The 12,584-nt window shown below is 43.7% G+C and overlaps 1 protein-coding gene across 3 annotated transcripts in view; it reads right to left on the bottom strand.

Moving 5' to 3' along the window:
* The window catches only part of LOC307031876 (5,6-dihydroxyindole-2-carboxylic acid oxidase-like), a 103,733-nt gene that overhangs the window by 51,524 nt on the left and 39,625 nt on the right, over nucleotides 1-12,584 (bottom strand). Inside the window, exons 1-3 of one of the 3 annotated variants that reach the window (XM_079669411.1) lie at nucleotides 11,617-12,019; nucleotides 3,724-3,872; nucleotides 2,084-2,276 (exon numbers count right to left, since the gene is read on the bottom strand). The exons of 1 other annotated variant lie outside the window; for it this stretch is intronic. The gene's annotated coding sequence lies outside the window, so the exon portion shown is untranslated. Of the gene's footprint in view, nucleotides 1-2,083; nucleotides 2,277-3,723; nucleotides 3,873-11,616; nucleotides 12,020-12,584 lie in introns of those variants that run through there. One more of the 3 variants, XM_079669412.1, reaches the window with a different exon arrangement.

The following is a 12,584-nucleotide window of genomic DNA, read 5'->3' as shown; positions in this document are numbered from 1 at the left end:
GGATTTTTTTTCTCATTTTGACTCTCATAGTTGAGGTATACCTAGGATGAAAATTATAGGCCTCTCATCTTTTTAAGTGGGAGAACTTGCACTATTGGTGGCTGACTAAATACTTTTTTGCCCCACTGTATATCCGTGAGAAGTAGACTGAGTGCACGACTGATGAACCCTTCATATAGAAACGAAAAAACTCTAAAATCGTATATAAAGAGGTGTGCACTCCTTTTGCAGTCAAGCAATACAATGCTGCATTGAATTTAACTCATTGCGTGGAAGCGGTTGAAAGACATTTTTAACTTTTAAATATAAGAACTGCAAAAATGTCATCGCAATTTTGGGGGCACTAAAGAAACTAAGATCCTTTATAAAAAAAAAGGTGTGTCCACCTTGTCCCGTGTAGCTAAACATTCAATGGTTGCATTGATTTGGAGTTAATTAGCTCAAATATTATGGAAACTATTGAAATAATCCAAGAGTAAGCAATTATAAAACTACAATATCCCCCAGCCCCCACAGGTCAGACTATCATACTCCTTTAGCAAAGTGAGGAAGGCATTGCAGCAACTGCAGCGCGGCTAATGGCAGCTGTATGCTAATGTCCTGCTCTGAGTCAGCACACAGCAGAGTTCATGGCCGAACGCGACCAAACGCTGTCTCTGTGAGAGGTCCTCTCCAATAAGTCGAGGAAGACTCCTCCTGGAGGAAGGCAGCTGAACCAAAGACAGATTTTACTTTGTCTGAAACCATTGTTGCCCATGCTCGCAGGACAATGTGCTGCAAATTGACAGGAGAGATTACCCAACTGCAAGATCTGGAAAGTTTTGAAGGAAGTGCTTTACAGTTTCAGAGAAACTTCTGTAAAGATACATTACATAACCATTTCACTGTTCTTAAAATATAAGTTCAGAGGTAATAATTGGATTTTCTTTGACAAACACTGCTTTGACAACTCTCCAGTGACCAGTGTCTTCTCTGTCCTTAATATTTTATTTGACATGTTAATGTATTAATCATTAAGAAATTATGCAACACAAGTCCATGTTCTCCAGAATAACAGCATATTTTCACAACTACCTCAGCCATTAAATAAACATAATTTGAATAAACTAATTATATTACTTAAAGTGAGATGCAACGACCAGGTTTTAAAATATGAAAGAAGACTTAAATAGTTTGCTTTTATTTCTTAAAGTTTAAACATTTTTTTCTAAAAGCAGTATCTTTAAATAGCTGTTGCAAAGAAAAATATAAAATGAAAGTAAATGTTTTCACATTAGGTAACGGGAATGCATTAGCACAATGTTCCCAATCACTTGAGTCTCAAAGTATATGCAAACATAAGCTAAGAACATTTGGTTTTTCTTTTCACTAATTCACTCATTTTGATGCCTACATTACTCATAACAAAATAACTTGATCGGCAGTTCAGTCGTAGATACAGCTGTGTTCAGGGCCGGCCCTGACCAATTTGCTGCCCTAGGCAAGTTTTTTGCTGCCCCCCCCCCCCCCCCCCAAAATGCAGAGATTCACTATGAGTCGTGCACACGGTTGTGGCATGACCACCAAAACAGAGCTGAGGTTATCAGAGCCTCTCAGTCTTTCAGGAGAGAGCTCTCTAAAGCTCTCTCCCCCGCGGCCGCTCACACAGTAAAGTCCAATGTTAATAAAAGCACACAGAAGCTGTATACGTTTTTTGGGAGTTTGATTAATTTTAAATGAGCACAAATACAAAATTAAAAGCAATAATTGCACACTAAAACCATTATTTCAAAAAAAGAACAATTTCACATAAAGGTTTTTACTGGGGCTGGGGCAGTTCAACTTGATTTTGGGGCGGGGGGGGGGGGGTGCCATAGTTTATGGGCGATGTACACAATAATGGCATAGTTCTGTTAGTATAAGATAATAAGATGTACTTTGTTGATCCTCTCAACGATTTTTTTTTTTTTTTTTTAAATTTGTAGCTTATTTTTTTTTTGTTGCCCCCTATGGGTTGAAGCGCCCTTAGCATTCGCCTATACTGCCTATGCCGAGGGCCGGTCCTGGCTGTGTTATGCGAGTAGAGGCCTCAAGTGATTCTTACCCCTAGATTCAACCGGGTCCGTCTGCGTCGCGTCCCGTCTGCGTCCCGTCTGCCTCCCGTCTGCGTCGCGGTATTGGTCCAGCCTTCTCCGGCGTCATACCCTACCGGGCGCGTTTCAGAAACATTTCAGAGGCGGAGCGTCTTGCCTGCCGGCTCGCAGTTGTTGATTTGGGCATATTTCCTGGACAGGCCACTTTGTACAGACAAAGTTAATAATAATTGTAATATCCCAGTTATAAACGACATGAATCAAAGATGTTTTGCTGTATTTTAGTGGTAAAAAAATGCATTCATCATCATAATTATTCTATATATATATAATTTACACAGGGCCTGTAAACCGGAGGAGAACGCTGGCATTTCTCCTCCTACTTGAAATACTACGGAGGGATAGGGTCTGCAAAATTAGTTTATTTGGGGGATGGGCCAGATGCTCTGACCGGTCCACTTCCTGCCCGGCGCCTCTGCAACGCCTCGCGTCGAAAAATAGACTTCAATCCTATGTTGAGCAGAGCCCAGCGCCGAGACGCTTCTGAGCCATAATGCGGCACGTCTGGTGGAATAGCACCCATTGACTAGAGTTGCCGCGATCCCTGCGGACGCCGCGGCGCAGCCGTAACGTGGCCGTAACGTGGCCGTAACCCCTAGATTCCACCGGGTCCGTCTGCGTCGCATTACGGCTGCGCCGCCGCGTCCGTGAGGATCGCGGCCACTCTAGTCGATGGGTGCTATTCCACCAGACGCGCCGCGTTACGGCTCAGAAGCGTGCCGCTGCTGGGCTCCGCTCGAAATAGGATTGAAGTTGAAATTCAAAGTTGAAGTAATCACATAGGAACCCCCTTTCAACTGAGCCATATTTGCCCCTTTAGCTACAACAACTGCTGCATTTCTTGTTCAAACCGATGCAGCCGCTGTGGTAATAAATCAAACATTATGCATGGCAAAGACCTAATTGCACATATTATGTGATGAAATAAACTCTCACAGTGCAGGAAGAGATGGAGTGGCTCTCACTTCAAGATGAAAAGCTGTACCTGCACATATACTGTACTTCATGATCAAGGGTCTCATTTTCTATAACTCACTCACCCACTAACTGTTCCTCTATCTCTCACTTTGACACACACACACACACACACACACACACACACACACACACACACACACACACACACACACACACACACACACACACACACACACACACACACACACACACACACACACACACACACACACACACACACACACACACACACACACACACACACACACACACACACACACACACACACACACACACACACACACACACACACACACACACACACACACACACACACACACACACACACACACACACACACACACACACACACACACACACACACGAAAACAGGCCGCACAGTAGGCTCATTAATCAGCCGTCCACAAACCTAATTCTAACGAGTGTGTGTGCTACATGCATACATGTACACACATTTTGATATGTTAATTCAGACAGATGCTCTTGCATAACATTTGCAAGTCATTCCTCTCCTTTAAAGCAGGTAGCATGCTAAGGGAAACTTCCGTCCTAATGGCTTCCAGAAGGCACCCAAAGAGTGAGTGAAGAACTGACAGATCTTTTTTTTTTTTACCGTTTCTCCGCACGCTGCAAGCCGTCAGGGAATCTGACCCTTGAGCTCCGTCGCTGAGCTTGACAAGGAGACGACATTATGTCAATCAAGAGTTGGTGCAGAGATTTCCTCTGAAGCACGCTGAGATCCGCAAGATGGCATAGCAATTCCTCAAGAAAGAAAGCACAATGATTTCAGACTGGTTGAGTTTCCCAGAGAGCACTGAATGCAAATTCCCAGTGAAGCAAATCATCATCACTATGGATCTGTCCTTAAAAGGTCCCATGTCATGGCCATTTCTACTGATCATAATTCCATTGTTGAGGTTTACTAAAATAGATTTATACCGTGCAATTTTCCAAACTCACATTGGTTTCTCATACAGCATCTCTGTATAGTATGTGTATTCACTCTCTGTCCTAAACGGCTCGTTGGAGCTCCTGCCCCCCCCTCCCTGTGAGCCCAGTGTGCTCTGATTGGTCTCTGACTGGCTCGTTGCTGCTCGCAGCCTGTCTGCTCTGCTGATCAGACAGACTTCCGTGTCCGCGATACACAGAGAACAAGCGAAGCTCATCCTGAGCACACACAAACACTCACAGCCGAAGTAAAAACAATAAGTGTGGCTTGATATTTAGTAAAAAAAAAGGTTTATAACGCTGTGAGCATGGGTCTGCGGAGAGCATTTCTCCGCGATCGCAACGTAGTAGTCCAAAAAACGTTTACCCATTTAAACAGTCGTAGTAGATACCTTGTTTGTTTTAAACATTATAAATAAACAAACAACAATGAATACTTTCAGGTTGTGTACCCAAATCTCCCGCTGGTCCAAACAAAGTAGGAACAGCATCGTTCTTCAGTGCCTTACGCTGTACATATCCGGCATGAATCGCTGAAAGGTTTGGGAAGCTTTGTTTCGTGAAAGGCTGCCAGAGGGTGTGGCCATAGCTCTGGGTGTGGCTACTGGGTATCCCTACGTAGCGATACCCAGGAAGAAAATGAGAAATCTCCAACGAGGCGTTTTGGGGAGGTCTTTTCTGTGTTAGAGTTTTACTCGCTACAGGGTGTACTTTGAGGGTTTTTGACTCTGCAGACCGTTTACATGCATAAAACGTTCTTAACACACAAGGGGATGGGTAATAACCGTAAAAGCATGACATGGGACCTTTAATTTCCATTTGACAGTAGATAAATTTCTTGATGCTTCATGAGATTATCGTAATGCCGAGATACAAACATCCCAAATGTGTGTGGGCTCTCGTCTTTGTTGTCAAAGAATCCAGTGCAGACATGATGCGTCTTTAAACAAAAGATTTACTCTCGCCTTGTTTTGATGTGTGAATAAACCGATTAGTTCAGCAGAGATAATGTCATTGTTATCGAGCTCCTTCGTGTTTATGCTAATTGCTAAATCCATAAATCTTTACAAACGGATTTTGCCAGTGATGGAATTAATGCTAAGCTATTCTGCCGGCTCTCCATCTATTCCTCCTCAGGTTGGGTGATGGATTTAATGTTGTTAATGATGGATTTGGTTGGCGGACTTTCAAAAAAAGAAAAAAAAAGAGAAATGCAGGAGAGAACTTTTTCTGGGAACTAAGTTGAATGTATCTATTTTTCATTATGTTGACACCCTGCAGTTGTTTTTTTGCATGTAAAAAGAGCCGCATTATTCAATCATGAAGCATCTAAATATAAACAGATAACATTTTCAATGTTTGTCAGAGCAGTTCACAGAGGGAACTGTCAGAGTAACCCAGTTTAAAACGCCTCTTGTGCAATCATTTAATCTCATTACACAATAGGACTGTGGTAAAAAGGGTCACAGATTCTTCACTAAATCCTTTTATTTTCCGATCATATTTACTGACAGTAGAATTTCTCACATCATATGACTTACTTCACATATACTTATTCTAACGAAGTGTAAAACTATTTGAAATCCCAAATATTTCCTGAACTTCCCCACTCAATCTATCAAGACCCGAGCAGTTCTATTAGAGGTCCAAGGTAAGGCACGGGCCGGTGCATGTCGCTCAAAGGAATCCCTCGCCATATGAACTTTGACCCTTAGAAAGTAAAAGTGAAGAGGCACAACGTGTCAACTCCTTTAGGATAGGTCTGAGAAACAGGGTATGAAAAGAAAAGCAAGAAACAGAGGAAGAGAGGCACAACGTGTCATAAAAAAAAAATCATAAAAGAAAGAGGAAGAATTACAAAGTAAGAAACTGAAATGAAAAGGCACCACATTGCGTAAATGCTTCCCCTTAGAATAGGATGGAACTTATGAAAAGAGGACAGGGGATACCAGTGAAGAGGGATAACAGTGAAAAGGCACAACTTGTCTAACCTTGACGTAATTGCACTCCCCAAAGGGAAAGAAACAGTATAAGCAGAGGGGCATAACGTGTCTGCGTAAATACCCTCTCCTGAACAAGTTCAAGGGAGAAGGGATGAAAAAATACACAAAAAATTGAACAATCCGAAATGGAAAGTAAGAAGTCTAAGTAGAGGAAGAGAGGCACCGTGTGTCTACGTAAATACACTCCTAGATTAAGTTAAAGGAAAGAGATAGGGGCAAAAAAAGTATAAGAGGAAAGGCCCCACGAATCAACGTAAAAGCACTCTCTTAGAATAGTTAAAAGTAAACGGGGTAGGAAGAATATAGTAAGAAACAGAGATGAAAAGGCACCCGAGGCTGCTTTCCCTGTATGCTAGGGTGAACATTATGATATGGGGTAAGGAACAGAGATAGGAAGACAATACCGTGGCTACGTACATGCATACTGCCTGTCTAAGCATCTGTGTACCCCATTACCCTCTACGAGGCCATAGACCAGCAGAGGGAAACGGGGGGGGGGGAGGATAAAGAGTGGGTAAAGGTTTTAAAAGAAAACCGCAAGAGTCGAAAGTGGAAAAATAAATTCAAAAAAAGTTTTTAAAACCGATCTCTAAATATCTAATCCAGGGGTATATATACTCAAGAAAAAATAACCAAACGTAGAATCAAGTCAGTCCAGTAAGAACTATTTAGAAAGTCTAAAAAACGAATTATTAAAAACTAACTATAATCAAAAGTAAAACAATACTATTATTTTTAAATGTTGACACATCCTCAATAGTGGACCTGGAGATCATTGAGTGATTTGGCCCTTTATCACTAGACACCTCACACTAGATCCGGAGATAGAGGCCAAAGCCTGAGAACCCGGTGTATCCACGGCCCAGTCACCAAGGACTAGGGGACGATAGCTAAAGGGATGTGACAATTAGGAACACGCCAATTAGGTTCTTTTAAAAAGGACTTAAAAAGAAACGTATGTGGTGTAGTATGGACTGCTGCTGTGGTAGGACTAAATCCCATATAAGACTGGGTAGCGATTAAGATCCTGACACCCTGGATCGCCACAACCTGCGTGTTGTCCCAGAATGGGACCCAGGAGGGCCGCATACTTACCGCCCTGACTTGCAAAGACCAATTGTTAGCACCGCAAGGTATTCCCTTGGTCCAGTCAGTCAGAGCTGAAGAAGAAGGTCTCTCTGAAGAATCCGAACCGGTCCAAACCTGTAAAAATAAACATAACCTGTGCCCCAAACAACGCACAACTCCAGGCTATGACAAAGGAAAACGCTCACCTTGAATCCTCAATGTTGGAGATACATTATGGTAGAAAATTAAAAGTAGTCTAACATCACCTCATGACCCTCCATCACGGTTTTCGAAACAAAATAAGGAAACCAAATGTCAAACACCGCGAAGAAGGGAGGTCTGCTCCGAATATATCTAATCCCAAATGTCCGTGAAATAACAATTTGTAAAAAATTAAAACCCCAAACTACTCCAATGCAACACATCAAATACCGAGACCCACCACCCGAGTCAGGAAGGTCCACTCTAAGGTATTTCAGTAAAAAGACAGCCTTTCTCCCTTTCTTACTTTTTCTCCTATATTCTCCTATTCCCTTATAAAGGGTATAAATACCATCAGAAGTGCTACATTTGATGGTATACCAAAAAACCAAGCAGAACACATCATTGGTATCTCCTAACCAAAAAAGCTGTTTCTTAAAATTGTCTTATTTATGATCTTTTTTATTAAATGTTTTTATTTTCCCTTCTTTTATTTTGCAAAATACTAGCTAGCTCTCCAAAGACTGTCGACCGACTCTGGCGCAGCAATGATCTTGAGTACCCGCTCTTTTTTAAATGCTGAAACCAGTATCTTTGTAGCCGCACCCCTCTCCCCATTCGTGGAACAGATTCTCTTAAAACGAGTAAGCTGTGATTTTACAATCCCCTTAAATGTGTGTTTTGGATGGAAGCTAGACCGGTGTAACAGGTTATGGGCATCCCTAGGTTTGAAAAACACCCTCGTGCTCAACTGTTTGGTGGTCGCGAAATCTACGCCCATGTAAGTGATAACATTCAAAAAGGAAACCTCCTGCACCCCTACTTTAGGCTTCACCTTAATGGATGGATGATGAGTGTAAAGAGCCTCCACAAAACTATTAAATTCCTCAATGGTGCGAGCCCACACACCCCAGATATCATCTAAAAATCGAAAATAACACCTAGGGAGTTTCGAACATTTAAAAAAAAAGGTGGATTTCTCCCATTCTGCCATATAAATGTTAGCATAGGCTGGTGCACATTTTTTCTGTAGAAACCATTTGTTATTAAAACAAAAGTCATTCCTCGTAAGGCTTATGTGTAGCCGTCTAAGAATGTCCTGGTCAGGGCGGTCTGGATCCGGAAATTGTTCCAAGATGTTCCTGACTGCCTGTAATCCCATCTCCGTGTCGATGTTGGTGTATAACCCAGCCACGTCCATAGCAAAAAGGAAAAAGGGCTCTACCAGTTCAGTAGCCTTGACTTTCTCCAAAAAATCATAAGTGTCCCTTAAATAACTTTCATGACGGGTAGAAAGGGGGTTAAGGTGAACGTCCAACCATTCTGCTATACGGTAACTTTCACTGTCACAGTCGGACACTATCACCCTGCCTGGAGGCATTCGATAGGGAACCGACCATGCCTCAGGACTTTTATGTATCTTCGGCAATAAATAAAATTGCCGAGGCTTAGGCACCACCGGACCCCAAAGAAAGGCTAACTGTTTTTTGGAAAGCCAGTGCCCCTTGGCCATTCCCTTCAAGATCTCCCCAATCAACCCCGCTGTTTCCTCATACATAGGGGATTCGAGAGGCAAGTAGTAATTAGGGTCCTCAAGCTGTCTCAAGCCTCCCGGATGTATTGGCCCCTGTCCATAATCACCACAGAACCCCCCTTGTCAGCTGGTTTCAGGAATTCCCATGTTACCCAGTAGGCTTGGGCGGTATTACGGTATACCAGGGTATTTCGAAATACCGTCGGTATGATTTTCAATACCGTGACGTCACAGACTGTGCGCCAAATCATAGATGCGTTTCATTCTATTACACTGACACGGAGTTTTGACAGGGACGACATTGGTTGTAATGCACAGCACGCGCCAGCAGAGGAGGGCAGTCCGTCTTTCCCGCTCTCAGAGCTCAGCACAGAGCTGAGCTGAGCAAGATGGCGGCAGCATTTGCCGACAACTAGTAAAGAAGAAAAATGCCTCTGCGCCTGTTTGGGACTATTTTGGGTTTACTCTTCCCCAGTGACTTCATCCAGCACAACGAGAGACGGAGGCACTTCTTTGGGAATGTTTAAGACGGGGTGAGTGAGTGTTGACATTTTTTAATCCTATGCAACTGGTTGATGGTTTTGTAGTCGAGGTCGGACGGTTTTAAAAACGAAAGCATTTACGTGCTAAACATTCACGCGAGTAATCCAATGAATCAAATGGAAATAAGGTTTTTAACACATGCACGGAATAATATTGCCAAACTAGTTAGTGAATATAGCAAACTTTATTCAATAAGTGTTAGAAATTAAAATCAATGTTTTAATGGGGAAATGTAGTTTAAACATGCCGTCAGTTTTAATGCTCTTTTATACTGAAAAACCAGAAATTCTTGTGCACAAGCAGTTAAGCTTTTATTCTGAAAATCCTTCATCTACGCATGTAGCATGTGGCTAATATACGATTTCCTAAAGAGGTGAATTTAGTAGCGAAATGATATGGAGTGGTGCAAACCGAAGCCTACTGATTTAACACTACAACTATAGATGTCGAGATACTACCATGCTGAATATTAAATGAAGGTACAGTTTATTTGAATACATTATTGTTTACAGACGAGAGTAGCATGTGACAACATCCGGAATGACCGGAAACCAAACGAGCCGAGAAGTATTTTTTAGAGTATTGATTACAGCGTTTAGAATGTGTTAAATGAAAAGTGATGAAAGAGAATATGAGGAGAAAAGGCGTGTTGAGCATATATTGGATGTGAAAGGAGCCAATCCTCTGTTTAAATGCAACAACGGACATTGGAGACGAGGCGAGCCGGCAGGCGGGGAGGAGCAAGCAGAGGATATATAAAAGCACCGGAGGAGAGATCCAGCTCTTGGCTTCCCTAACGAGGAGCGGATCACTGCTGTTTGTCTGACTGAACAATATCATGCTTGTGACCAACCCGCGCCTTTCTTAATTAAAGTACCCAATTGAACTTTCACAGAGACTCCATTTAGTCTCCTTTTAAAGCTTCTCTCCTGGACGGGAGAATAACGAACACAGTTTACATAAGTCAAGTATTTACTCCCGGAAAATCTTTATGTATGAAGATATATTGTTAACTTAGCTCACTATGGAAACAACGTCGGACATCTACAAACGCGTCCTGTATCCGATCTCAAAATGTGCCATTTGCACAATGTGTCATGTATGCAGCACTTGCGCGCACGTCGCGGCACTTTGCGAGCGTCTACCGGCTCGGGCTGCATTTTACACCGAACATATAATATACCGTTCGAAACATCTATTTGCCGCCGAACGCCACCTCACTCAAGTCGACCCAAGTCATACCGTCAGTGGCGGCTGGTGGAAAATATTTTTGGTGGGGCTGGCTTTTGATATAGTGAGTAAAAAAAATGTTTGGGGGAGAAATTGCCCCTTAAATTGGGACTGATACCGTCATATACCGTATACCACGGTATGATGTCAGCAAGGTATGACGGTATGAAAAAAATGATACCGCCCATGCCTATTACCCAGCAGTTCTTCCAAAGCCTGGTGTTCTCCCAAGGACATATTGGAGGGAGCTATGAATGGTTGAAGAGTCCTGGTAGACTTCTGGTCTACCTGAAAAAGTTCCAGAAGCTCCCCTGGTACCTGTGTGTCCCCTGGCTCCCCAACTGATGGACCCTGAAAGCGCGGTACCGCCTCACTTTGTTTGTTGCCAAAAAATGCCAAAAGCCTTAACCGGCGATCACTATGATAATCAGCACTCTTTCAAACCTACAGGTTTTCGGAGATGGCACAAAAGAAAACCCCTTCCGAAGGAGCTCCAGAACTGAATGGCTCGGCCGAAAAACAGAAGCCAAATTGACTACTGCCCTATCTTCTATGGTTGGCGGGTCAATGGTAGGTTCCCCAAGTCTAAAAAAGACCTCCAATGATCCCACATAGAATCAGCTGTATCAGGAGACCAATGAACATTATCCCTCAGTGTGGCAAATGCACTACGCCTACGTTTCGGAATGGCCAGCCCAGTCTGGAAAATGATCTGATTAAGGATCCTAATATTCTCTATCTGCTTCGGATTTGCGGCAGCCGAGATATTAATAATAGGACTGTAGATCACCGCGTTAGGAAAGGTTTCCCTAGCCGCATTCCAAAGCCTCAGAAAGTTGTCCAACAGGGTCGGATTCCCCTTATCCCGATCGTTCAACCCGAACGACAGTACCACCTGCTGAACCCCAGGTGAAGGTGGCGTTTTATTCCGGATAAGAGTGGCAACCTGGGACAAATTTGCCCCTGGAAAGCTATCCACCTGGACTCATGAATCCCGGACCAGAGGAAGACGAGCAATATTAGACGCTCCCTCGATGAGTATCTCCCGGCTTGGTTTTAAGTCCCAGTTCAAAGTTTTGTTCCCCCTATGCTCATGCCTGGTAAACAAAGGAAGCGAGGGAGAGGCAGGAGAAGGTGGGTGGTAGGAGTCGTCTTTCCTCGATGGCCTGGAACCACCCGGGATGGGATTCCCCCTGGGGTCGAAGGAAGGGGAATATCAGGAGAGGAAGGGGTGGGTTGGGTCAAAGGAAGGGGAATATCAGGAGAGGAAGAAGGGGTGGTTTGAACCAAGGCCGGGGTCTGCATGGTCAGCACGAGTCTAGCAGCCTCCGGCCCAGCCCCTAAATCAGCTCTGGTCCGTGGATTACTCTTCTTCCTAGGGTTAGTAGGGTCGGGACCCACGGGAGCTGGGAGTTGCAAACCCAAAAGTTCCAGATCCGCCCGGGCCAGGGCGAACACCTGATCTTGGGCGTGTGGATATTTACATCTCAACCACCTAGAGGCCACCATCCACGCTCTCTCCCCATCTTGACTCGGGAGTGATGTAAGATTCCTAAGTAAATCAGCCGAGGTGCCCTGGTAGTGTTCGTCCAAAATCTGAAGCCCTGTCTGCAGCCAGTTGGTTGCATTACCTCCCAGGATATCCGATGTGACCCCCTTCGGCAGAGAGGGTTTGAGGGAGTCCACCAGCCAATCCCTGGTCTGGGAGATGTTTTTAGGAATGGGCCCAGTCCCCACCATGGCCCTCCTGATAGGTCCCCAATTGTGAATGTGCGAAACAGTTTGAACATCACCCTAGTGATTTTCTGGAAATCGGAATGCTCCTTAGCTCCTTCCATCTCTCCGTACTCACAATTCTAGAAAACAAGAGAGAGGAGAAGGGGAACCAATAGTGAAAACCAAAAGAAACTTATGAATTGGCTAAAGTACTGAAATCCTCCAGAAAAG

Source organism: Notothenia rossii, assembly GCF_949606895.1.
Source record: "Notothenia rossii genome assembly, chromosome: 3".
Lineage (NCBI taxonomy): Eukaryota > Metazoa > Chordata > Actinopteri > Perciformes > Nototheniidae > Notothenia > Notothenia rossii.
This window is presented reverse-complemented; position numbering and strand designations above follow the sequence as displayed.